Source organism: Perna viridis, chromosome 12 (assembly GCF_037379345.1).
Source record: "Perna viridis isolate PV_CMFRI_1.1 ecotype Kerala chromosome 12, ASM3737934v1, whole genome shotgun sequence".
Lineage (NCBI taxonomy): Eukaryota > Metazoa > Mollusca > Bivalvia > Mytilida > Mytilidae > Perna > Perna viridis.
In genome coordinates this window covers 15,217,704-15,244,497 of record NC_142456.1, presented here as the reverse complement: position 1 = coordinate 15,244,497, position 26,794 = coordinate 15,217,704, and the positions used below count along the sequence as shown (strand labels likewise).

The 26,794-nt window shown below is 35.7% G+C and overlaps 9 non-coding genes and 1 pseudogene across 9 annotated transcripts; all 10 read left to right on the top strand.

Annotated features, from left to right (window-relative positions):
• The first annotated feature begins 304 nt into the window (after positions 1-304).
• On the top strand, positions 305-497 carry LOC148601387 (U2 spliceosomal RNA). The gene has a single exon (XR_015917488.1). It is a non-coding gene; the product is annotated as a U2 spliceosomal RNA (small nuclear RNA).
• A 1,527-nt stretch (positions 498-2,024) lies between these two features.
• On the top strand, positions 2,025-2,217 carry LOC148601386 (U2 spliceosomal RNA). Its single transcript, XR_015917487.1, has one exon. It is a non-coding gene; the product is annotated as a U2 spliceosomal RNA (small nuclear RNA).
• Positions 2,218-9,057: 6,840 nt separating this feature from the next.
• LOC148601385 (U2 spliceosomal RNA) lies at positions 9,058-9,274 on the top strand (annotated as a pseudogene).
• Positions 9,275-10,811: 1,537 nt separating this feature from the next.
• LOC148601384 (U2 spliceosomal RNA) lies at positions 10,812-11,004 on the top strand. The gene has a single exon (XR_015917486.1). It is a non-coding gene; the product is annotated as a U2 spliceosomal RNA (small nuclear RNA).
• A 1,542-nt stretch (positions 11,005-12,546) lies between these two features.
• LOC148601383 (U2 spliceosomal RNA) lies at positions 12,547-12,739 on the top strand. Its single transcript, XR_015917485.1, has one exon. It is a non-coding gene; the product is annotated as a U2 spliceosomal RNA (small nuclear RNA).
• A 1,538-nt stretch (positions 12,740-14,277) lies between these two features.
• Positions 14,278-14,470, top strand: LOC148601382 (U2 spliceosomal RNA). The gene has a single exon (XR_015917484.1). It is a non-coding gene; the product is annotated as a U2 spliceosomal RNA (small nuclear RNA).
• A 1,540-nt stretch (positions 14,471-16,010) lies between these two features.
• On the top strand, positions 16,011-16,203 carry LOC148601381 (U2 spliceosomal RNA). The gene has a single exon (XR_015917483.1). It is a non-coding gene; the product is annotated as a U2 spliceosomal RNA (small nuclear RNA).
• Positions 16,204-17,744: 1,541 nt separating this feature from the next.
• Positions 17,745-17,937, top strand: LOC148601380 (U2 spliceosomal RNA). Its single transcript, XR_015917482.1, has one exon. It is a non-coding gene; the product is annotated as a U2 spliceosomal RNA (small nuclear RNA).
• A 1,538-nt stretch (positions 17,938-19,475) lies between these two features.
• LOC148601379 (U2 spliceosomal RNA) lies at positions 19,476-19,668 on the top strand. Its single transcript, XR_015917481.1, has one exon. It is a non-coding gene; the product is annotated as a U2 spliceosomal RNA (small nuclear RNA).
• A 6,900-nt stretch (positions 19,669-26,568) lies between these two features.
• LOC148601378 (U2 spliceosomal RNA) lies at positions 26,569-26,761 on the top strand. Its single transcript, XR_015917480.1, has one exon. It is a non-coding gene; the product is annotated as a U2 spliceosomal RNA (small nuclear RNA).
• Positions 26,762-26,794: the final 33 nt, after the last annotated feature.

Here is a 26,794-nt window from a genome sequence, read left to right as displayed (position 1 = left end):
AGTACGTTATAGCGACACCTTGATTTAAATGCAATGTCGAATACGTATGTCAAACGTTGTCTCTCCTTTTCTAGCATTGCCTATATGTGTGATAGCAAAACTTTCCCTTTTACAAATTTCAGCAGACTTACCGACTTTCGACGAAATCGACAATGAAGCATAAATGACACCAGACAGTCCAGTGCCGCTAAGTACAGGTTTGAAGGGAAAACGGTTGGAAATTTTGCACAGAAATTGAGAGAAAAAAACCTCTTCAAGAGAGAAGTTTCCAATGAACATCTACGAGAACTTTCTGTAACTCGGCATCGCTTCTCGGCCTTTTGGCTAAGATCAAAGTGTAGTATCTGTTCTTATCAGCTTAATATCTGATACGTGCCCTATGTGGGTACTTCGATATTAAACTGATTTTTGCACCTAGGTGAGATGTTGAGTGCTTGCACCACTCTTGCCACGGGTTGGCCTGGTATTGCAGTACCTCCAGGATCGGCCCACTCTCCCTTTCGGGAGAGAATTAAATTAAATAGAAGACCAGTTTTCCCTTTAAACTGCTACACAGTACACACAGCGGACACGACAGATACATAGGGTAAAAAAATAATTCTCCCGAGGAGGGACAGCAAAAAAAAAAAAAAAAAATAAAATAAAATAATAATAGGCCAAAACAAATAAAAAATAATACTAATAAAAACAGGGACCCGACCGACCTGTAAATGAGAATTATTATTTTTATTTTTTTTTATTTTATTTTTTTTATTATTACTTTTTTTATTACTATTTTATTTATTTATTATTTTAGATTTGCTACCCCCCCCCCCAAAAAAAAAAAAAAAAAAAAGAAAAAAAAAAGAAAAAGAAAAAAAGAAGTAAAAAAATTAAACTGGCACATCTTTTATATTTTGTGCAGCTTTTCTTTATTCACAGACGGACGAGACCAATAGATAACAGTGCAGACGTACGGAAGTGCAAGACGACGTTATGTCCCCTTACTTATTGTTTCGCAATTTCCCCTATCGACGAGAGTACACATGGGACGTCGCCCGCTGCTAGAAATGTAAGTAAACAAAGCTCATGCCATTTCCCCTGATATTAGGCCGGTAATTTTGTGAGGATCGAGACCTAGGCCGTCCGTGACATGCTAAACACGTTTTGCACGTGGAGCACGATTTTCTTTATTGTGTGACACGACTTTCTTATGAATATTGTCTGAAATCAATATGTAATGGTGACACTGTAAGCGTTTCCTATTATTCCAGTTATTTCCCTTTGAACGCCTTTGTTTTGTTTTGTTTTTTTTTCTTTTGACAAAAATTGAGACGCAGGATTGACACGAAGTTTTAAGGCACATTCTTCATCTAGCATCCGTAGCCCAGCGGTAAAGACGCTGAGCCAGCATGCCGGAGGTGTTGGGTTCGAGTCCCGGTCGGGGGCTTGAAAAAATTTGAAAGTATCATATTAAATGTAACTTAACTTAACTTGAATTCTAATTGCGAGGTCGGAATATGTTTTTGATATGTTTTGTTTTTTCTTGGATGCGAAATGCATTGAAACAGCAGGAAAAAAAAATCACAGAACCCGGCACCCTGGTCAGAGCTGGACACTGCATGCAAACGAGGACCTTTACGGACGGTTTTCGACAGAGCCGCCGAGATTGCCTCCATGCTCGTACACTTTTTCTTCCGTCATATTTAAATAGCCGAGTGACAGAAAAATCGACGATTACAGTACGTTATAGCGACACCTTGATTTAAATGCAATGTCGAATACGTATGTCAAACGTTGTCTCTCCTTTTCTAGCATTGCCTATATGTGTGATAGCAAAACTTTCCCTTTTATAAATTTCAGCAGACTTACCGACTTTCGACGAAATCGACAATGAAGCATAAATGACACCAGACAGTCCAGTGCCGCTAAGTACAGGTTTGAAGGGAAAACGGTTGGAAATTTTGCACAGAAATTGAGAGAAAAAAACCTCTTCAAGAGAGAAGTTTCCAATGAACATCTACGAGAACTTTCTGTAACTCGGCATCGCTTCTCGGCCTTTTGGCTAAGATCAAAGTGTAGTATCTGTTCTTATCAGCTTAATATCTGATACGTGCCCTATGTGGGTACTTCGATATTAAACTGATTTTTGCACCTAGGTGAGATGTTGAGTGCTTGCACCACTCTTGCCACGGGTTGGCCTGGTATTGCAGTACCTCCAGGATCGGCCCACTCTCCCTTTCGGGAGAGAATTAAATTAAATAGAAGACCAGTTTTCCCTTTAAACTGCTACACAGTACACACAGCGGACACGACAGATACATAGGGTAAAAAAATAATTCTCCCGAGGAGGGACAGCAAAAAAAAAAAAAAAAAATAAAATAAAATAATAATAGGCCAAAACAAATAAAAAATAATACTAATAAAAACAGGGACCCGACCGACCTGTAAATGAGAATTATTATTTTTATTTTTTTTTATTTTATTTTTTTTATTATTACTTTTTTTATTACTATTTTATTTATTTATTATTTTACATTTGCTACCCCCCCCCCCCAAAAAAAAAAAAAAAAAAAAAGAAAAAAAAAAGAAAAAGAAAAAAAGAAGTAAAAAAATTAAACTGGCACATCTTTTATATTTTGTGCAGCTTTTCTTTATTCACAGACGGACGAGACCAATAGATAACAGTGCAGACGTACGGAAGTGCAAGACGACGTTATGTCCCCTTACTTATTGTTTCGCAATTTCCCCTATCGACGAGAGTACACATGGGACGTCGCCCGCTGCTAGAAATGTAAGTAAACAAAGCTCATGCCATTTCCCCTGATATTAGGCCGGTAATTTTGTGAGGATCGAGACCTAGGCCGTCCGTGACATGCTAAACACGTTTTGCACGTGGAGCACGATTTTCTTTATTGTGTGACACGACTTTCTTATGAATATTGTCTGAAATCAATATGTAATGGTGACACTGTAAGCGTTTCCTATTATTCCAGTTATTTCCCTTTGAACGCCTTTGTTTTGTTTTGTTTTTTTTTCTTTTGACAAAAATTGAGACGCAGGATTGACACGAAGTTTTAAGGCACATTCTTCATCTAGCATCCGTAGCCCAGCGGTAAAGACGCTGAGCCAGCATGCCGGAGGTGTTGGGTTCGAGTCCCGGTCGGGGGCTTGAAAAAATTTGAAAGTATCATATTAAATGTAACTTAACTTAACTTGAATTCTAATTGCGAGGTCGGAATATGTTTTTGATATGTTTTGTTTTTTCTTGGATGCGAAATGCATTGAAACAGCAGGAAAAAAAAATCACAGAACCCGGCACCCTGGTCAGAGCTGGACACTGCATGCAAACGAGGACCTTTACGGACGGTTTTCGACAGAGCCGCCGAGATTGCCTCCATGCTCGTACACTTTTTCTTCCGTCATATTTAAATAGCCGAGTGACAGAAAAATCGACGATTACAGTACGTTATAGCGACACCTTGATTTAAATGCAATGTCGAATACGTATGTCAAACGTTGTCTCTCCTTTTCTAGCATTGCCTATATGTGTGATAGCAAAACTTTCCCTTTTACAAATTTCAGCAGACTTACCGACTTTCGACGAAATCGACAATGAAGCATAAATGACACCAGACAGTCCAGTGCCGCTAAGTACAGGTTTGAAGGGAAAACGGTTGGAAATTTTGCACAGAAATTGAGAGAAAAAAACCTCTTCAAGAGAGAAGTTTCCAATGAACATCTACGAGAACTTTCTGTAACTCGGCATCGCTTCTCGGCCTTTTGGCTATGATCTACGAATTATAGTCAAAGTAGCGAGCTTTCGCTTAATATATAAGTATTTATATTTATTATTAAGTGTAAAGTATGGGCCTTCGTCCGGAAATCGCGAGATGTACCCTGAAGGTTAAGATTAATCAGCCTGTATCCAATAGATCTGAACTGTTGAAACTGTTGAACGATAATTTTGAGGAACTGTCTATTTATACCAGTATTACAGCCGTTTACAAGTGTTCGGACTATAGCCGAGATTGGTATATCACTTTTAAATCGGCCGATACAGTTGACGTTTTTTGCACCAGTGAGGGTCGTAAGGACACACGTGGTGGATTTGAATTTGTGTTTGATCGTTTGGACCGTCGTACGGTCCATATCCGGGTGCATTGGTTTCCAATGCACTACAGTTCCGACCCAGTGAAAACGTATTTGGAGCGTTTTGGAACTGTAAGGAAATTTGACTATGACACTCAACTCTTGGAGAATGGTGTCAACATACAGACAGGGGTTATCTGTGCTGAGATTCTATCTACTGAATCTCAGTACCAGCAGATTCCCTATACTTTTTCAATTGAAGGGAAGAAAGTTTTAGTCACCGTTTTGGGCCGTCCAAGTATGTGCCTAAAATGTAATCAAATAGGCCATAGCAGAGCTAAGTGTCCGCGCAAGGTATCTGAGGGGAGAGGGAGGACTTACGCAGATGCAGCTGCTAATAATACAGACCCTCCTGCAGGCCAAGTGCGGCAGGAGGCGATGGAAGCCTCTGTAGGCCAAGTGCGACAGAGCGCTACTGAGGTCGGTTCTGCAGGCCAAGTGCGGCAGAACCCGACCATTGCTGCTTCTCTTGTAGGCCAAGTGCGGCAAGAGAATAGTGCCACTAGTGAGGAGTGGAATACAGTCCACCCGAGAAGAAAACGGAAAGGTTCTTCTCCGGAAGAGGAGTTAGATGTTAAAGACTCCAGAGTGGTTTATTTCCTGGGCGATCCGCCAGATATGTAACTATATTTACACATATATATATTTCTGTTTACAACCATGGCTTGTATAATGGATTGTGATTGTAATTTAATGTCCCCTGATAAGACTGCCCTTCTGTCCCTGGATTGTTTAGCCTTATGGCGTATTTTTTCAAGTAATTTCTTTACTTGTTTATATATCGTTTTCATTTATAAAGGTTTTCTAGAGTACATTTTTCTTCATTTTATCAATGAACTTTTGTTCATTTATTTTCATTCTAGATTTAGACCTTTAAATGCTCACTTTAGAGTTCATATCCATTCTATTCTATTGTTTCAATTTTATTTCCAAAATCTACTCACTTCAGAGAGATTTTACCCTACTTATTTTGTAGTTATACTTAACGCCTTGTGCGTTTGTATAATTGATTGTAATTTTTTCTTTACACCTTTACTATTAAGGTATGTAATTCTATTGTTTGTCTGTATGTGCATTGTTCTTCAAAGAGTTGTCATAGTCAAATTTTCATTGTTTAGGCATTTAAATTTTTCCGATAAATTTACCTTGATTTATCTTACCTGTAAAATCTTACCTGTAATTAGCGACTTACCTTTAATTAAGTCTTCTAATAATTTATATCTTTTTCTTTGTCTATTATGATGGCTGAAAAAGAAAATATAATCAAAGTTGCCACTTTGAATATTAATGGCATGTTAGATATCAAATGTCAGTATGCTTTACGTGATTTTTGTATGCATAATTGTATTGATATTCTTTTTTTACAAGAAACGCATGTTTCGAATTCAGGTATTAGTAAATCTCTAGATAATTATTTTGACTTCTACAGATGCTTTTGGAACTTCGGTTCTAATAGAAGTAGAGGTACTGCTATTTTTATTTCACATTCTATTAATTTTGTTATTGTTAAATATCATAGAGATTTAGACGGTAGATTTCAATTCATTGATGTGAAGATTGATGGTATTTCTTATAGACTTTTTAATGTATATGCTCCGAATGATGGGTGCGAGCGTAAAGACTTTTTTGATTATATTTATCCTTTTATATTAACGCAAAATGTTAAAATCTTCTCTGGTGACTTTAACTGTATCATAGATAATAAGTTAGATAAGATAGGTGGTAATCCAGAGCGAGGCTCTATAGGTAAAGCTGAATTAAGTTGTATTATACGTGATTTTGACCTAATTGATTTGTATAGAACTTTAAATCCTAACTGTACTAATGTAACTTGGAGAAGTTCTGATATTTCTTGTCGTTTAGATCGTATTTATTTATCGAGGGATTTAAAACCCTTTATTAAACATTGTGAAAATTTACCTTTTTCATTTTCTGATCATGATTGTGTACTCTTGACGATTGTTAATAATAGTGAGGTCAAGAAAGGTCATGGGTATTGGAAACTCAATAATAGTGTCCTGAGTGATAAAGCGTTTTGTACTAGTTTTCGGACATGGTTTTTAGAGTTCATTGACGGTTTAATTATCGATGATGTGAATATATGGGATCATTTTAAAGTTAACATTAAAGAATTTTGTGTTGATTATTGTAAAAAGAAAAATAAAGTGAAATATAGTGTTATTAGAGCTTTAGAGCGTAGATATTTTAATTTATGTAATTTAGAATCTAAGTATCCAAATAATTATTGTGAACAAATTAAAGGTTTAAAAGACGAAATAAGATTGTATTATATAGAGAGTTATAAAGGTAGTCAAATTAGAAGTAAAGCCAAACTGTTAGATAGTTCAGAATCCTGTAGTAAATATTTTTTTGAGAAAGAAGTTTTAAATGGCAAAAAGAAGACTATTTCTGTTATTAAAGATAATGATTTTTCTTATACTAAAAGTGAGGATATTTTGAAGCAGTTTGAAGGTTTTTATGCCAATTTGTTTACGACTGAACCTATAGATAATGATGTAAAAGATTTCTTTATTGATGATTTACCTGTATTAAGTAATGATGATAAAAATATATGTGATGTACCTTTAGAATTAGATGAAATAATTGTGTCACTTAAAGGTATGGATAATAATAAGTCGCCTGGTCCTGATGGGTTGACAAAGGAGTTTTACTTGACATTTATAGATATTTTTGGCCCGTTATTATTAGAATTATACAATTTAATATTTACTGAGAACACTATGTCTGATTCTCAGAAAGTGAGTTATATTTCTTTAATATGTAAAGATACTAGTAAGCATTATGATATGAAGTGTTATAGACCAATTAGTCTAATGAATATTGATGTAAAAATTTTAAGTAAGCTTATTTGTAATAGAATGTCTAAGGTTGTGGATAGTATTATTGGTATAGACCAAACTTGTGCTATTAGGGGGAGGTCTATTTTAGATAATTGTCATTTGCACCGTAATATTGTCGATTATGTGAATCAGAAAAATTTACCGTGTGCTTTTATTTCTTTAGATCAAGAGAAAGCTTTTGATCGAGTTAATCATGACTTTTTGTTTAGTGTATTGGAAAAGTTTAACTTTGGTCCAAATATTATTAAGTGGATCAAGATATTATATAATGATTTGTCTTCTTGTGTATTGGTGAATAATTTTATTTCGCAACCTGTTAAAATTACTCGATCTGTAAAACAAGGGTGTAGTTTGTCACCATTATTGTATGTTCTATGTTTAGAACCATTTATTAGAAAAGTTATTCTTGATATTGATATTAAAGGTATTCAGCTTCCAGGTTCTTCGGAACAATGTAAAATCTCAGCTTTTGCTGATGATAGTACTGGTATTTTAACTACAGATAAAAGTATAAGTAAGTTTTTGTATTGGATTGATTTATTTGGTAGAGGTAGTGGTAGTAAGTTGAACTTACAGAAAACTAAAGGTTTATTTTTAGGGGCTTGGAAAAATAGAAAAGAAAACCATCGTTTTGGTATTGATTTTGTTGATGTTTTAAAGATAGTTGGAATTAAGATTGGTAATAAGTTAACACAGGATGATTTGTGGAATCCTGTTTATATTAAATTTGAAAAAGTTTTGAATAGTTGGAAGCGTAGAAAGCTATCTCTTGTTGAGAAAGTTATCATTTGTAACTTATTTGCTTGTTCAAAGCTATGGTATATTGGCAGTGTTATGCACATGTCGAAGTTTTATATTAAGAAATTTCAGAAATGTATTTTTAGCTTTATATGGAATAGTAAGGCTGAGCCTTTGAGTAGAAATACGATGTATTTAGATAAATCTAAAGGCGGTTTAAATGTCATTGATATAGAATATAAGTTAAAAGCCTTGCGCTTGAAACATATTAGTGATATTATCGAGTGTAGAAAGGTAAAATATGTTCACCTGTCCATTTATTGGATTGGATTTAATCTTCGATTCTATAATTATACATTTGGTTCTTTAAATATACCGCATAGTGAGTATATACCTGTTTTTTATTTATGTTGTCTTAAGGTTTTGAATGAGTTCAAGGTTAACTGTACTGACGTGAATTTAAGGGGAATAACTACAAGAAGTATATACAATGAGTTGTTAGATTGTAAAGATTATAAACCTAGGATTGTTGTTCATAATCCAGAGATTAATTTTAAACAAGTGTTTAAAAATGTTTTTGATAAGTTTATAGACAGATTTTCTAGAGATGTTATATTTAGAATTGTTCATGGTATTTTACCTACGAATAGTTTGATGTTTAATTACAATATTTATAAGTTTAATACTTGTACTTTTTGTGCACGGAGACCTGAAACTTTAAGACATTTGTTCTTTGAGTGTGGTCATATTTCACAGTTATTATTATTATTGAAAAACTGGATACTTGCTGTGTCTCATGGCAGTATTCTGTTAGAGTTTAAACATATATTGTTTAGGGACATTCATTGTCCATCAAATAAGTTTAAGAGCATTGTGTTACTTTTAATTAGTTTATTTTGTAAATCTGTGTGGTTACAGAGAAATGTTAAAAAGTTTGATAGGAAGCATGTACTTCCTAATGATACATATATGTTTTTCCTACAGCAGTTACGTTTACGTATTTTGGCTGATTTTGAGAGATTCTCTATGGAGAAATTTTGTGATTATTGGTGTTTGACAGATTTATTCTGTTCTTTACAAAATGATGATCTGAAGATCCATTTTATGTAGTTTGTGCAGAATATATAGATTGTCTTGCTTTTGCATAAATTACTTTATATCTTGAATATGCTCCACGTTCTATAGTTTTCATATTAAGTAATACTTATTGCTGGATTATCTAGCATAAATATGTATATATTTTTGATAATTATCGTGTCAGCTTGCCTGGCGGGTATTTGTATTTAATTGTTGTATTATATTACTATAGTGCTGTTCTATCTGTGATATTGCTGTTTTAATTAGTACTACCAGTAATATAGTAATTAAATGTTTGAAATAAAAAAAAGTATCTGTTCTTATCAGCTTAATATCTGATACGTGCCCTATGTGGGTACTTCGATATTAAACTGATTTTTGCACCTAGGTGAGATGTTGAGTGCTTGCACCACTCTTGCCACGGGTTGGCCTGGTATTGCAGTACCTCCAGGATCGGCCCACTCTCCCTTTCGGGAGAGAATTAAATTAAATAGAAGACCAGTTTTCCCTTTAAACTGCTACACAGTACACACAGCGGACACGACAGATACATAGGGTAAAAAAATAATTCTCCCGAGGAGGGACAGCAAAAAAAAAAAAAAAAAAAATAAAATAAAATAATAATAGGCCAAAACAAATAAAAAATAATACTAATAAAAACAGGGACCCGACCGACCTGTAAATGAGAATTATTATTTTTATTTTTTTTTATTTTATTTTTTTTATTATTACTTTTTTATTACTATTTTATTTATTTATTATTTTAGATTTGCTACCCCCCCCCCCCAAAAAAAAAAAAAAAAAAAAAAGAAAAAAAAAAGAAAAAGAAAAAAAGAAGTAAAAAAATTAAACTGGCACATCTTTTATATTTTGTGCAGCTTTTCTTTATTCACAGACGGACGAGACCAATAGATAACAGTGCAGACGTACGGAAGTGCAAGACGACGTTATGTCCCCTTACTTATTGTTTCGCAATTTCCCCTATCGACGAGAGTACACATGGACGTCGCCCGCTGCTAGAAATGTAAGTAAACAAAGCTCATGCCATTTCCCCTGATATTAGGCCGGTAATTTTGTGAGGATCGAGACCTAGGCCGTCCGTGACATGCTAAACACGTTTTGCACGTGGAGCACGATTTTCTTTATTGTGTGACACGACTTTCTTATGAATATTGTCTGAAATCAATATGTAATGGTGACACTGTAAGCGTTTCCTATTATTCCAGTTATTTCCCTTTGAACGCCTTTGTTTTGTTTTGTTTTTTTTTCTTTTGACAAAAATTGAGACGCAGGATTGACACGAAGTTTTAAGGCACATTCTTCATCTAGCATCCGTAGCCCAGCGGTAAAGACGCTGAGCCAGCATGCCGGAGGTGTTGGGTTCGAGTCCCGGTCGGGGGCTTGAAAAAATTTGAAAGTATCATATTAAATGTAACTTAACTTAACTTGAATTGTAATTGCTAATTGCGAGGTCGGAATATGTTTTTGATATGTTTTGTTTTTTCTTGGATGCGAAATGCATTGAAACAGCAGGAAAAAAAAATCACAGAACCCGGCACCCTGGTCAGAGCTGGACACTGCATGCAAACGAGGACCTTTACGGACGGTTTTCGACAGAGCCGCCGAGATTGCCTCCATGCTCGTACACTTTTTCTTCCGTCATATTTAAATAGCCGAGTGACAGAAAAATCGACGATTACAGTACGTTATAGCGACACCTTGATTTAAATGCAATGTCGAATACGTATGTCAAACGTTGTCTCTCCTTTTCTAGCATTGCCTATATGTGTGATAGCAAAACTTTCCCTTTTACAAATTTCAGCAGACTTACCGACTTTCGACGAAATCGACAATGAAGCATAAATGACACCAGACAGTCCAGTGCCGCTAAGTACAGGTTTGAAGGGAAAACGGTTGGAAATTTTGCACAGAAATTGAGAGAAAAAAACCTCTTCAAGAGAGAAGTTTCCAATGAACATCTACGAGAACTTTCTGTAACTCGGCATCGCTTCTCGGCCTTTTGGCTAAGATCAAAGTGTAGTATCTGTTCTTATCAGCTTAATATCTGATACGTGCCCTATGTGGGTACTTCGATATTAAACTGATTTTTGCACCTAGGTGAGATGTTGAGTGCTTGCACCACTCTTGCCACGGGTTGGCCTGGTATTGCAGTACCTCCAGGATCGGCCCACTCTCCCTTTCGGGAGAGAATTAAATTAAATAGAAGACCAGTTTTCCCTTTAAACTGCTACACAGTACACACAGCGGACACGACAGATACATAGGGTAAAAAAATAATTCTCCCGAGGAGGGACAGCAAAAAAAAAAAAAAAAAATAAAATAAAATAATAATAGGCCAAAACAAATAAAAAATAATACTAATAAAAACAGGGACCCGACCGACCTGTAAATGAGAATTATTATTTTTATTTTTTTTTATTTTATTTTTTTTATTATTACTTTTTTTTATTACTATTTTATTTATTTATTATTTTAGATTTGCTACCCCCCCCCCCCCCCAAAAAAAAAAAAAAAAAAAAAAAGAAAAAAAAAAGAAAAAGAAAAAAAGAAGTAAAAAAATTAAACTGGCACATCTTTTATATTTTGTGCAGCTTTTCTTTATTCACAGACGGACGAGACCAATAGATAACAGTGCAGACGTACGGAAGTGCAAGACGACGTTATGTCCCCTTACTTATTGTTTCGCAATTTCCCCTATCGACGAGAGTACACATGGGACGTCGCCCGCTGCTAGAAATGTAAGTAAACAAAGCTCATGCCATTTCCCCTGATATTAGGCCGGTAATTTTGTGAGGATCGAGACCTAGGCCGTCCGTGACATGCTAAACACGTTTTGCACGTGGAGCACGATTTTCTTTATTGTGTGACACGACTTTCTTATGAATATTGTCTGAAATCAATATGTAATGGTGACACTGTAAGCGTTTCCTATTATTCCAGTTATTTCCCTTTGAACGCCTTTGTTTTGTTTTGTTTTTTTTTCTTTTGACAAAAATTGAGACGCAGGATTGACACGAAGTTTTAAGGCACATTCTTCATCTAGCATCCGTAGCCCAGCGGTAAAGACGCTGAGCCAGCATGCCGGAGGTGTTGGGTTCGAGTCCCGGTCGGGGGCTTGAAAAAATTTGAAAGTATCATATTAAATGTAACTTAACTTAACTTGAATTGTAATTGCTAATTGCGAGGTCGGAATATGTTTTTGATATGTTTTGTTTTTTCTTGGATGCGAAATGCATTGAAACAGCAGGAAAAAAAAATCACAGAACCCGGCACCCTGGTCAGAGCTGGACACTGCATGCAAACGAGGACCTTTACGGACGGTTTTCGACAGAGCCGCCGAGATTGCCTCCATGCTCGTACACTTTTTCTTCCGTCATATTTAAATAGCCGAGTGACAGAAAAATCGACGATTACAGTACGTTATAGCGACACCTTGATTTAAATGCAATGTCGAATACGTATGTCAAACGTTGTCTCTCCTTTTCTAGCATTGCCTATATGTGTGATAGCAAAACTTTCCCTTTTACAAATTTCAGCAGACTTACCGACTTTCGACGAAATCGACAATGAAGCATAAATGACACCAGACAGTCCAGTGCCGCTAAGTACAGGTTTGAAGGGAAAACGGTTGGAAATTTTGCACAGAAATTGAGAGAAAAAAACCTCTTCAAGAGAGAAGTTTCCAATGAACATCTACGAGAACTTTCTGTACCTCGGCATCGCTTCTCGGCCTTTTGGCTAAGATCAAAGTGTAGTATCTGTTCTTATCAGCTTAATATCTGATACGTGCCCTATGTGGGTACTTCGATATTAAACTGATTTTTGCACCTAGGTGAGATGTTGAGTGCTTGCACCACTCTTGCCACGGGTTGGCCTGGTATTGCAGTACCTCCAGGATCGGCCCACTCTCCCTTTCGGGAGAGAATTAAATTAAATAGAAGACCAGTTTTCCCTTTAAACTGCTACACAGTACACACAGCGGACACGACAGATACATAGGGTAAAAAAATAATTCTCCCGAGGAGGGACAGCAAAAAAAAAAAAAAAAAAATAAAATAAAATAATAATAGGCCAAAACAAATAAAAAATAATACTAATAAAAACAGGGACCCGACCGACCTGTAAATGAGAATTATTATTTTTATTTTTTTTTATTTTATTTTTTTTATTATTACTTTTTTTATTACTATTTTATTTATTTATTATTTTTTATTTTCCCCCCCCCCCCCCCAAAAAAAAAAAAAAAAAAAAAAGAAAAAAAAAAGAAAAAGAAAAAAAGAAGTAAAAAAATTAAACTGGCACATCTTTTATATTTTGTGCAGCTTTTCTTTATTCACAGACGGACGAGACCAATAGATAACAGTGCAGACGTACGGAAGTGCAAGACGACGTTATGTCCCCTTACTTATTGTTTCGCAATTTCCCCTATCGACGAGAGTACACATGGGACGTCGCCCGCTGCTAGAAATGTAAGTAAACAAAGCTCATGCCATTTCCCCTGATATTAGGCCGGTAATTTTGTGAGGATCGAGACCTAGGCCGTCCGTGACATGCTAAACACGTTTTGCACGTGGAGCACGATTTTCTTTATTGTGTGACACGACTTTCTTATGAATATTGTCTGAAATCAATATGTAATGGTGACACTGTAAGCGTTTCCTATTATTCCAGTTATTTCCCTTTGAACGCCTTTGTTTTGTTTTGTTTTTTTTTCTTTTGACAAAAATTGAGACGCAGGATTGACACGAAGTTTTAAGGCACATTCTTCATCTAGCATCCGTAGCCCAGCGGTAAAGACGCTGAGCCAGCATGCCGGAGGTGTTGGGTTCGAGTCCCGGTCGGGGGCTTGAAAAAATTTGAAAGTATCATATTAAATGTAACTTAACTTAACTTGAATTGTAATTGCTAATTGCGAGGTCGGAATATGTTTTTGATATGTTTTGTTTTTTCTTGGATGCGAAATGCATTGAAACAGCAGGAAAAAAAAATCACAGAACCCGGCACCCTGGTCAGAGCTGGACACTGCATGCAAACGAGGACCTTTACGGACGGTTTTCGACAGAGCCGCCGAGATTGCCTCCATGCTCGTACACTTTTTCTTCCGTCATATTTAAATAGCCGAGTGACAGAAAAATCGACGATTACAGTACGTTATAGCGACACCTTGATTTAAATGCAATGTCGAATACGTATGTCAAACGTTGTCTCTCCTTTTCTAGCATTGCCTATATGTGTGATAGCAAAACTTTCCCTTTTACAAATTTCAGCAGACTTACCGACTTTCGACGAAATCGACAATGAAGCATAAATGACACCAGACAGTCAAGTGCCGCTAAGTACAGGTTTGAAGGGAAAACGGTTGGAAATTTTGCACAGAAATTGAGAGAAAAAAACCTCTTCAAGAGAGAAGTTTCCAATGAACATCTACGAGAACTTTCTGTAACTCGGCATCGCTTCTCGGCCTTTTGGCTAAGATCAAAGTGTAGTATCTGTTCTTATCAGCTTAATATCTGATACGTGCCCTATGTGGGTACTTCGATATTAAACTGATTTTTGCACCTAGGTGAGATGTTGAGTGCTTGCACCACTCTTGCCACGGGTTGGCCTGGTATTGCAGTACCTCCAGGATCGGCCCACTCTCCCTTTCGGGAGAGAATTAAATTAAATAGAAGACCAGTTTTCCCTTTAAACTGCTACACAGTACACACAGCGGACACGACAGATACATAGGGTAAAAAAATAATTCTCCCGAGGAGGGACAGCAAAAAAAAAAAAAAAAAATAAAATAAAATAATAATAGGCCAAAACAAATAAAAAATAATACTAATAAAAACAGGGACCCGACCGACCTGTAAATGAGAATTATTATTTTTATTTTTTTTTATTTTATTTTTTTTATTATTACTTTTTTTATTACTATTTTATTTATTTATTATTTTAGATTTGCTACCCCCCCCCCCCCAAAAAAAAAAAAAAAAAAAAAAAAGAAAAAAAAAAGAAAAAGAAAAAAAGAAGTAAAAAAATTAAACTGGCACATCTTTTATATTTTGTGCAGCTTTTCTTTATTCACAGACGGACGAGACCAATAGATAACAGTGCAGACGTACGGAAGTGCAAGACGACGTTATGTCCCCTTACTTATTGTTTCGCAATTTCCCCTATCGACGAGAGTACACATGGGACGTCGCCCGCTGCTAGAAATGTAAGTAAACAAAGCTCATGCCATTTCCCCTGATATTAGGCCGGTAATTTTGTGAGGATCGAGACCTAGGCCGTCCGTGACATGCTAAACACGTTTTGCACGTGGAGCACGATTTTCTTTATTGTGTGACACGACTTTCTTATGAATATTGTCTGAAATCAATATGTAATGGTGACACTGTAAGCGTTTCCTATTATTCCAGTTATTTCCCTTTGAACGCCTTTGTTTTGTTTTGTTTTTTTTTCTTTTGACAAAAATTGAGACGCAGGATTGACACGAAGTTTTAAGGCACATTCTTCATCTAGCATCCGTAGCCCAGCGGTAAAGACGCTGAGCCAGCATGCCGGAGGTGTTGGGTTCGAGTCCCGGTCGGGGGCTTGAAAAAATTTGAAAGTATCATATTAAATGTAACTTAACTTAACTTGAATTGTAATTGCTAATTGCGAGGTCGGAATATGTTTTTGATATGTTTTGTTTTTTCTTGGATGCGAAATGCATTGAAACAGCAGGAAAAAAAAATCACAGAACCCGGCACCCTGGTCAGAGCTGGACACTGCATGCAAACGAGGACCTTTACGGACGGTTTTCGACAGAGCCGCCGAGATTGCCTCCATGCTCGTACACTTTTTCTTCCGTCATATTTAAATAGCCGAGTGACAGAAAAATCGACGATTACAGTACGTTATAGCGACACCTTGATTTAAATGCAATGTCGAATACGTATGTCAAACGTTGTCTCTCCTTTTCTAGCATTGCCTATATGTGTGATAGCAAAACTTTCCCTTTTACAAATTTCAGCAGACTTACCGACTTTCGACGAAATCGACAATGAAGCATAAATGACACCAGACAGTCCAGTGCCGCTAAGTACAGGTTTGAAGGGAAAACGGTTGGAAATTTTGCACAGAAATTGAGAGAAAAAAACCTCTTCAAGAGAGAAGTTTCCAATGAACATCTACGAGAACTTTCTGTAACTCGGCATCGCTTCTCGGCCTTTTGGCTAAGATCAAAGTGTAGTATCTGTTCTTATCAGCTTAATATCTGATACGTGCCCTATGTGGGTACTTCGATATTAAACTGATTTTTGCACCTAGGTGAGATGTTGAGTGCTTGCACCACTCTTGCCACGGGTTGGCCTGGTATTGCAGTACCTCCAGGATCGGCCCACTCTCCCTTTCGGGAGAGAATTAAATTAAATAGAAGACCAGTTTTCCCTTTAAACTGCTACACAGTACACACAGCGGACACGACAGATACATAGGGTAAAAAAATAATTCTCCCGAGGAGGGACAGCAAAAAAAAAAAAAAAAAATAAAATAAAATAATAATAGGCCAAAACAAATAAAAAATAATACTAATAAAAACAGGGACCCGACCGACCTGTAAATGAGAATTATTATTTTTATTTTTTTTTATTTTATTTTTTTTATTATTACTTTTTTTTATTACTATTTTATTTATTTATTATTTTAGATTTGCCACCCCCCCCCCCCCCAAAAAAAAAAAAAAAAAAAAAAAGAAAAAAAAAAGAAAAAGAAAAAAAGAAGTAAAAAAATTAAACTGGCACATCTTTTATATTTTGTGCAGCTTTTCTTTATTCACAGACGGACGAGACCAATAGATAACAGTGCAGACGTACGGAAGTGCAAGACGACGTTATGTCCCCTTACTTATTGTTTCGCAATTTCCCCTATCGACGAGAGTACACATGGGACGTCGCCCGCTGCTAGAAATGTAAGTAAACAAAGCTCATGCCATTTCCCCTGATATTAGGCCGGTAATTTTGTGAGGATCGAGACCTAGGCCGTCCGTGACATGCTAAACACGTTTTGCACGTGGAGCACGATTTTCTTTATTGTGTGACACGACTTTCTTATGAATATTGTCTGAAATCAATATGTAATGGTGACACTGTAAGCGTTTCCTATTATTCCAGTTATTTCCCTTTGAACGCCTTTGTTTTGTTTTGTTTTTTTTTCTTTTGACAAAAATTGAGACGCAGGATTGACACGAAGTTTTAAGGCACATTCTTCATCTAGCATCCGTAGCCCAGCGGTAAAGACGCTGAGCCAGCATGCCGGAGGTGTTGGGTTCGAGTCCCGGTCGGGGGCTTGAAAAAATTTGAAAGTATCATATTAAATGTAACTTAACTTAACTTGAATTGTAATTGCTAATTGCGAGGTCGGAATATGTTTTTGATATGTTTTGTTTTTTCTTGGATGCGAAATGCATTGAAACAGCAGGAAAAAAAAATCACAGAACCCGGCACCCTGGTCAGAGCTGGACACTGCATGCAAACGAGGACCTTTACGGACGGTTTTCGACAGAGCCGCCGAGATTGCCTCCATGCTCGTACACTTTTTCTTCCGTCATATTTAAATAGCCGAGTGACAGAAAAATCGACGATTACAGTACGTTATAGCGACACCTTGATTTAAATGCAATGTCGAATACGTATGTCAAACGTTGTCTCTCCTTTTCTAGCATTGCCTATATGTGTGATAGCAAAACTTTCCCTTTTACAAATTTCAGCAGACTTACCGACTTTCGACGAAATCGACAATGAAGCATAAATGACACCAGACAGTCCAGTGCCGCTAAGTACAGGTTTGAAGGGAAAACGGTTGGAAATTTTGCACAGAAATTGAGAGAAAAAAACCTCTTCAAGAGAGAAGTTTCCAATGAACATCTACGAGAACTTTCTGTAACTCGGCATCGCTTCTCGGCCTTTTGGCTAAGATCAAAGTGTAGTATCTGTTCTTATCAGCTTAATATCTGATACGTGCCCTATGTGGGTACTTCGATATTAAACTGATTTTTGCACCTAGGTGAGATGTTGAGTGCTTGCACCACTCTTGCCACGGGTTGGCCTGGTATTGCAGTACCTCCAGGATCGGCCCACTCTCCCTTTCGGGAGAGAATTAAATTAAATAGAAGACCAGTTTTCCCTTTAAACTGCTACACAGTACACACAGCGGACACGACAGATACATAGGGTAAAAAAATAATTCTCCCGAGGAGGGACAGCAAAAAAAAAAAAAAAAAATAAAATAAAATAATAATAGGCCAAAACAAATAAAAAATAATACTAATAAAAACAGGGACCCGACCGACCTGTAAATGAGAATTATTATTTTTATTTTTTTTTATTTTATTTTTTTTATTATTACTTTTTTTATTACTATTTTATTTATTTATTATTTTACATTTGCAACCCCCCCCCCCCAAAAAAAAAAAAAAAAAAAAAAAGAAAAAAAAAAGAAAAAGAAAAAAAGAAGTAAAAAAATTAAACTGGCACATCTTTTATATTTTGTGCAGCTTTTCTTTATTCACAGACGGACGAGACCAATAGATAACAGTGCAGACGTACGGAAGTGCAAGACGACGTTATGTCCCCTTACTTATTGTTTCGCAATTTCCCCTATCGACGAGAGTACACATGGGACGTCGCCCGCTGCTAGAAATGTAAGTAAACAAAGCTCATGCCATTTCCCCTGATATTAGGCCGGTAATTTTGTGAGGATCGAGACCTAGGCCGTCCGTGACATGCTAAACACGTTTTGCACGTGGAGCACGATTTTCTTTATTGTGTGACACGACTTTCTTATGAATATTGTCTGAAATCAATATGTAATGGTGACACTGTAAGCGTTTCCTATTATTCCAGTTATTTCCCTTTGAACGCCTTTGTTTTGTTTTGTTTTTTTTTCTTTTGACAAAAATTGAGACGCAGGATTGACACGAAGTTTTAAGGCACATTCTTCATCTAGCATCCGTAGCCCAGCGGTAAAGACGCTGAGCCAGCATGCCGGAGGTGTTGGGTTCGAGTCCCGGTCGGGGGCTTGAAAAAATTTGAAAGTATCATATTAAATGTAACTTAACTTAACTTGAATTGTAATTGCTAATTGCGAGGTCGGAATATGTTTTTGATATGTTTTGTTTTTTCTTGGATGCGAAATGCATTGAAACAGCAGGAAAAAAAAATCACAGAACCCGGCACCCTGGTCAGAGCTGGACACTGCATGCAAACGAGGACCTTTACGGACGGTTTTCGACAGAGCCGCCGAGATTGCCTCCATGCTCGTACACTTTTTCTTCCGTCATATTTAAATAGCCGAGTGACAGAAAAATCGACGATTACAGTACGTTATAGCGACACCTTGATTTAAATGCAATGTCGAATACGTATGTCAAACGTTGTCTCTCCTTTTCTAGCATTGCCTATATGTGTGATAGCAAAACTTTCCCTTTTACAAATTTCAGCAGACTTACCGACTTTCGACGAAATCGACAATGAAGCATAAATGACACCAGACAGTCCAGTGCCGCTAAGTACAGGTTTGAAGGGAAAACGGTTGGAAATTTTGCACAGAAATTGAGAGAAAAAAACCTCTTCAAGAGAGAAGTTTCCAATGAACATCTACGAGAACTTTCTGTAACTCGGCATCGCTTCTCGGCCTTTTGGCTAAGATCAAAGTGTAGTATCTGTTCTTATCAGCTTAATATCTGATACGTGCCCTATGTGGGTACTTCGATATTAAACTGATTTTTGCACCTAGGTGAGATGTTGAGTGCTTGCACCACTCTTGCCACGGGTTGGCCTGGTATTGCAGTACCTCCAGGATCGGCCCACTCTCCCTTTCGGGAGAGAATTAAATTAAATAGAAGACCAGTTTTCCCTTTAAACTGCTACACAGTACACACAGCGGACACGACAGATACATAGGGTAAAAAAATAATTCTCCCGAGGAGGGACAGCAAAAAAAAAAAAAAAAAATAAAATAAAATAATAATAGGCCAAAACAAATAAAAAATAATACTAATAAAAACAGGGACCCGACCGACCTGTAAATGAGAATTATTATTTTTATTTTTTTTTATTTTATTTTTTTTATTATTACTTTTTTTATTACTATTTTATTTATTTATTATTTTTTATTTGCTACCCCCCCCCCCCAAAAAAAAAAAAAAAAAAAAAAAAAGAAAAAAAAAAGAAAAAGAAAAAAAGAAGTAAAAAAATTAAACTGGCACATCTTTTATATTTTGTGCAGCTTTTCTTTATTCACAGACGGACGAGACCAATAGATAACAGTGCAGACGTACGGAAGTGCAAGACGACGTTATGTCCCCTTACTTATTGTTTCGCAATTTCCCCTATCGACGAGAGTACACATGGGACGTCGCCCGCTGCTAGAAATGTAAGTAAACAAAGCTCATGCCATTTCCCCTGATATTAGGCCGGTAATTTTGTGAGGATCGAGACCTAGGCCGTCCGTGACATGCTAAACACGTTTTGCACGTGGAGCACGATTTTCTTTATTGTGTGACACGACTTTCTTATGAATATTGTCTGAAATCAATATGTAATGGTGACACTGTAAGCGTTTCCTATTATTCCAGTTATTTCCCTTTGAACGCCTTTGTTTTGTTTTGTTTTTTTTTCTTTTGACAAAAATTGAGACGCAGGATTGACACGAAGTTTTAAGGCACATTCTTCATCTAGCATCCGTAGCCCAGCGGTAAAGACGCTGAGCCAGCATGCCGGAGGTGTTGGGTTCGAGTCCCGGTCGGGGGCTTGAAAAAATTTGAAAGTATCATATTAAATGTAACTTAACTTAACTTGAATTGTAATTGCTAATTGCGAGGTCGGAATATGTTTTTGATATGTTTTGTTTTTTCTTGGATGCGAAATGCATTGAAACAGCAGGAAAAAAAAATCACAGAACCCGGCACCCTGGTCAGAGCTGGACACTGCATGCAAACGAGGACCTTTACGGACGGTTTTCGACAGAGCCGCCGAGATTGCCTCCATGCTCGTACACTTTTTCTTCCGTCATATTTAAATAGCCGAGTGACAGAAAAATCGACGATTACAGTACGTTATAGCGACACCTTGATTTAAATGCAATGTCGAATACGTATGTCAAACGTTGTCTCTCCTTTTCTAGCATTGCCTATATGTGTGATAGCAAAACTTTCCCTTTTACAAATTTCAGCAGACTTACCGACTTTCGACGAAATCGACAATGAAGCATAAATGACACCAGACAGTCCAGTGCCGCTAAGTACAGGTTTGAAGGGAAAACGGTTGGAAATTTTGCACAGAAATTGAGAGAAAAAAACCTCTTCAAGAGAGAAGTTTCCAATGAACATCTACGAGAACTTTCTGTAACTCGGCATCGCTTCTCGGCCTTTTGGCTATGATCTATGCATTATAGTCAAAGTAGCGAGCTTTTCACATAATTTTTCATTTGTTTGAATGTAATATTTATGTGTAAAAGTCATGGCTTTACGACCCGATATTGCGAGGCGTACTCTTAAAGTTAAAGTTAATAATGTGAATATTTCTAACCGTGACGGTTTAATAAAAATCCTTAAAGAAAATTTTGAGGAGTTGAGCATTTTAGAGTCAGTTGTCGCCGTGTACAAGTGCTCGGATTCGTCCAGAGACTGGTATGTGACGTTTTCCTCACATGATTTGGTAGATGTTTTTTGTACCAGTGAGGGAAGGAAAGATAACCGTGGAGGTGCCGAATTTATTTTTGATCGGCTAGACCGTAGGATTATTAGAATGCGAGTTCACTGGTATCCGATGCATTATGCATCTGATCCAGTCGAATCATATCTCGAACGTTTCGGGACCATTCGAAAATTCGAATATGACTCTCAGCTGTTAGAGAGTGGACTATCCATACAAACTGGCGTTATAAATGTTGAAATTGTGTCAACTGAACATTTGGTAGCAACTGTTCCATATACTGAAAGTATTAATGGGAAAAAGGTCTTGTTTACCGTTGTAGGGAGACCTAGTTTGTGTCTACGATGCAATGAAGTTGGACATAGTAGAGCCAAGTGCCCTAAGAAGGAGAAGACTACAACTGTTAAAACTTATGCTGACGCAGCCTCTAGAGTGGACCCTCCTGCAGGCCAAGTGCGGCAGGAGGGGGCAGAATCCTCTGCAGGCCAAGTGCGGCAGAGCGATTTAGATGGGGTCGGCTCTGCAGGCCAAGTGCGGCAGAGTCCGACTATGGAAATAGTCCAGATTACAGACTCTCTTGCAGGCCAAGTGCGGCAAGAGAGTTCCTCCTCCCCAATTTCCGATGAGGTGTGGAAGACAGTAAAGCATGGTCGAAAGAGGAAAGGAAGTTTGACAACAGAGGAAGATCTAGATGTCAAAGACTCCCGTATTGGTATGTTCCTGGATGAATCACCTACTGTTTTATAACTTTTATTTTGTTTTTGTGTATTTTGTCTTAAATATGGATTACTTAACGGACTATGATGGCGTTTTTGTGGCCCCGGATACTACTGCCCTTCTGTCCACGGATTTTTTAGCCGTATGGCGTATTTGTATGTGTTTTTTCTCGATTTCCTTTTATATTTTTTCCATTTATAAAGGTTTTCTAAAGTATATTTTTCTCTATCTTATTAATGATTTTCTACTCATTTATGTTCATTCCAGATTTAGACCTTTAAATACTCGCTTTGGAGTTTATTTCTATTGTTTTCTATTGTTCAAATTCTATTACCAAAATCTACTCACTCTACCTACTTATTTTGTCATTATACTTAAAGCTTTGTGCATTTGTATAATTGATTGTAATTTGTTCTTTACACCTTTACTACTAAGGTATTTTATTCTATTGTTTGTTTGCATATGCATTGTTCTTTATGGAATTGTCATTGCCAAACTTCCATTATCTAGGCATTTAAATTTTTCCGATAAATTTACCTTGATTTATCTTACCTGTAAAATCTTACCTGTAATTAGCGACTTACCTTTAATTAAGTCTTCTAATAATTTATATCTTTTTCTTTGTCTATTATGATGGCTGAAAAAGAAAATATAATCAAAGTTGCCACTTTGAATATTAATGGCATGTTAGATATCAAATGTCAGTATGCTTTACGTGATTTTTGTATGCATAATTGTATTGATATTCTTTTTTTACAAGAAACGCATGTTTCGAATTCAGATATTAGTAAATCTCTAGATAATTATTTTGACTTCTACAGATGCTTTTGGAACTTCGGTTCTAATAGAAGTAGAGGTACTGCTATTTTTATTTCACATTCTATTAATTTTGTTATTGTTAAATATCATAGAGATTTAGACGGTAGATTTCAATTCATTGATGTGAAGATTGATGGTATTTCTTATAGACTTTTTAATGTATATGCTCCGAATGATGGGTGCGAGCGTAAAGACTTTTTTGATTATATTTATCCCTTTATATTAACGCAAAATGTTAAAATCTTCTCTGGTGACTTTAACTGTATCATAGATAATAAGTTAGATAAGATAGGTGGTAATCCAGAGCGAGGCTCTATAGGTAACGTTGAATTAAGTTGTATTATACGTGATTTTGACCTAATTGATTTGTATAGAACTTTAAATCCTAACCGTACTAATGTAACTTGGAGAAGTTCTGATATTTCTTGTCGTTTAGATCGTATTTATTTATCGAGGGATTTAAAACCCTTTATTAAACATTGTGAAAATTTACCTTTTTCATTTTCTGATCATGATTGTGTACTCTTGACGATTGTTAATAATAATGAGGTCAAGAAAGGTCATGGGTATTGGAAACTCAATAATAGTGTCCTGAGTGATAAAGCGTTTTGTACTAGTTTTCGGACATGGTTTTTAGAGTTCATTGACGGTTTAATTATAGATGATGTGAATATATGGGATCATTTTAAAGTTAACATTAAAGAATTTTGTGTTGATTATTGTAAAAAGAAAAATAAAGTGAAATATAGTGTTATTAGAGCTTTAGAGCGTAGATATTTTAATTTATGTAATTTAGAATCTAAGTATCCAAATAATTATTGTGAACAAATTAAAGGTTTAAAAGACGAAATAAGATTGTATTATATAGAGAGTTATAAAGGTAGTCAAATTAGAAGTAAAGCCAAACTGTTAGATAGTTCAGAATCCTGTAGTAAATATTTTTTTTGAGAAAGAAGTTTTAAATGGCAAAAAGAAGACTATTTCTGTTATTAAAGATAATGATTTTTCTTATACTAAAAGTGAGGATATTTTGAAGCAGTTTGAAGGTTTTTATGCCAATTTGTTTACGACTGAACCTATAGATAATGATGTAAAAGATTTCTTTATTGATGATTTACCTGTATTAAGTAATGATGATAAAAATATATGTGATGTACCTTTAGAATTAGATGAAATAATTGTGTCACTTAAAGGTATGGATAATAATAAGTCGCCCGGTCCTGATGGGTTGACAAAGGAGTTTTACTTGACATTTATAGATATTTTTGGCCCGTTATTATTAGAATTATACAATTTAATATTTACTGAGAACACTATGTCTGATTCTCAGAAAGTGAGTTATATTTCTTTAATATGTAAAGATACTAGTAAGCATTATGATATGAAGTGTTATAGACCAATTAGTCTAATGAATATTGATGTGAAAATTTTAAGTAAGCTTATTTGTAATAGAATGTCTAAGGTTGTGGATAGTATTATTGGTATAGACCAAACTTGTGCTATTAGGGGGAGGTCTATTTTAGATAATTGTCATTTGCACCGTAATATTGTCGATTATGTGAATCAGAAAAATTTACCATGCGCTTTTATTTCTTTAGATCAAGAGAAAGCTTTTGATCGAGTTAATCATGACTTTTTGTTTAGTGTATTGGAAAAGTTTAACTTTGGTCCAAATATTATTAAATGGATCAAGATATTATATAATGATTTGTCTTCTTGTGTATTGGTGAATAATTTTATTTCCCAACCTGTTAAAATTACTCGATCTGTAAAACAAGGGTGTAGTTTGTCACCGTTATTGTATGTTCTATGTTTAGAACCGTTTATTAGAAAAGTTATTCTTGATATTGATATTAAAGGTATTCAGCTTCCAGGTTCTTCGGAACAATGTAAAATCTCAGCTTTTGCTGATGATAGTACTGGTATTTTAACTACAGATAAAAGTATAAGTAAGTTTTTGTATTGGATTGATTTATTTGGTAGAGGTAGTGGTAGTAAGTTGAACTTACAGAAAACTAAAGGTTTATTTTTAGGGGCTTGGAAAAATAGAAAAGAAAACCATCGTTTTGGTATTGATTTTGTTGATGTTTTAAAGATAGTTGGAATTAAGATTGGTAATAAGTTAACACAGGATGATTTGTGGAATCCTGTTTATATTAAATTTGAAAAAGTTTTGAATAGTTGGAAGCGTAGAAAGCTATCTCTTGTTGAGAAAGTTATCATTTGTAACTTATTTGCTTGTTCAAAGCTATGGTATATTGGCAGTGTTATGCACATGTCGAAGTTTTATATTAAGAAATTTCAGAAATGTATTTTTAGCTTTATATGGAATAGTAAGGCTGAGCCTTTGAGTAGAAATACGATGTATTTAGATAAATCTAAAGGCGGTTTAAATGTCATTGATATAGAATATAAGTTAAAAGCCTTGCGCTTGAAACATATTAGTGATATTATCGAGTGTAGAAAGGTAAAATATGTTCACCTGTCCATTTATTGGATTGGATTTAATCTTCGATTCTATAATTATACATTTGGTTCTTTAAATATACCGCATAGTGAGTATATACCTGTTTTTTATTTATGTTGTCTTAAGGTTTTGAATGAGTTCAAGGTTAACTGTACTGACGTGAATTTAAGGGGAATAACTACAAGAAGTATATACAATGAGTTGTTAGATTGTAAAGATTATAAACCTAGGATTGTTGTTCATAATCCAGAGATTAATTTTAAACAAGTGTTTAAAAATGTTTTTGATAAGTTTATAGACAGATTTTCTAGAGATGTTATATTTAGAATTGTTCATGGTATTTTACCTACGAATAGTTTGATGTTTAATTACAATATTTATAAGTTTAATACTTGTACTTTTTGTGCACGGAGACCTGAAACTTTAAGACATTTGTTCTTTGAGTGTGGTCATATTTCACAGTTATTATTATTATTGAAAAACTGGATACTTGCTGTGTCTCATGGCAGTATTCTGTTAGAGTTTAAACATATATTGTTTAGGGACATTCATTGTCCATCAAATAAGTTTAAGAGCATTGTGTTACTTTTAATTAGTTTATATTGTAAATCTGTGTGGTTACAGAGAAATGTTAAAAAGTTTGATAGGAAGCATGTACTTCCTAATGATACATATATGTTTTTCCTACAGCAGTTACGTTTACGTATTTTGGCTGATTTTGAGAGATTCTCTACGGAGAAATTTTGTGATTATTGGTGTTTGACAGATTTATTCTGTTCTTTACAAAATAATGATCTGCAGATCCATTTTATGTAGTTTGTGCAGAATATATAGATTGTCTTGCTTTTGCATAAATTACTTTATATCTTGAATATGCTCCACGTTCTATAGTTTTCATATTAAGTAATACTTATTGCTGGATTATCTAGCATAAATATATATATATATTTGATAATTATCGTGTCAGCTTGCCTGGCGGGTAAGAAATTGAGAGAAAAAAACCTCTTCAAGAGAGAAGTTTCCAATGAACATCTAGGAGAACTTTCTGTAAATCGGCATCGCTTCTCGGCCTTTTGGCTAAGATCAAAGTGTAGTATCTGTTCTTATCAGCTTAATATCTGATACGTGCCCTATGTGGGTACTTCGATATTAAACTGATTTTTGCACCTAGGTGAGATGTTGAGTGCTTGCACCACTCTTGCCACGGGTTGGCCTGGTATTGCAGTACCTCCAGGATCGGCCCACTCTCCCTTTCGGGAGAGAATTAAATTAAATAGAAGACC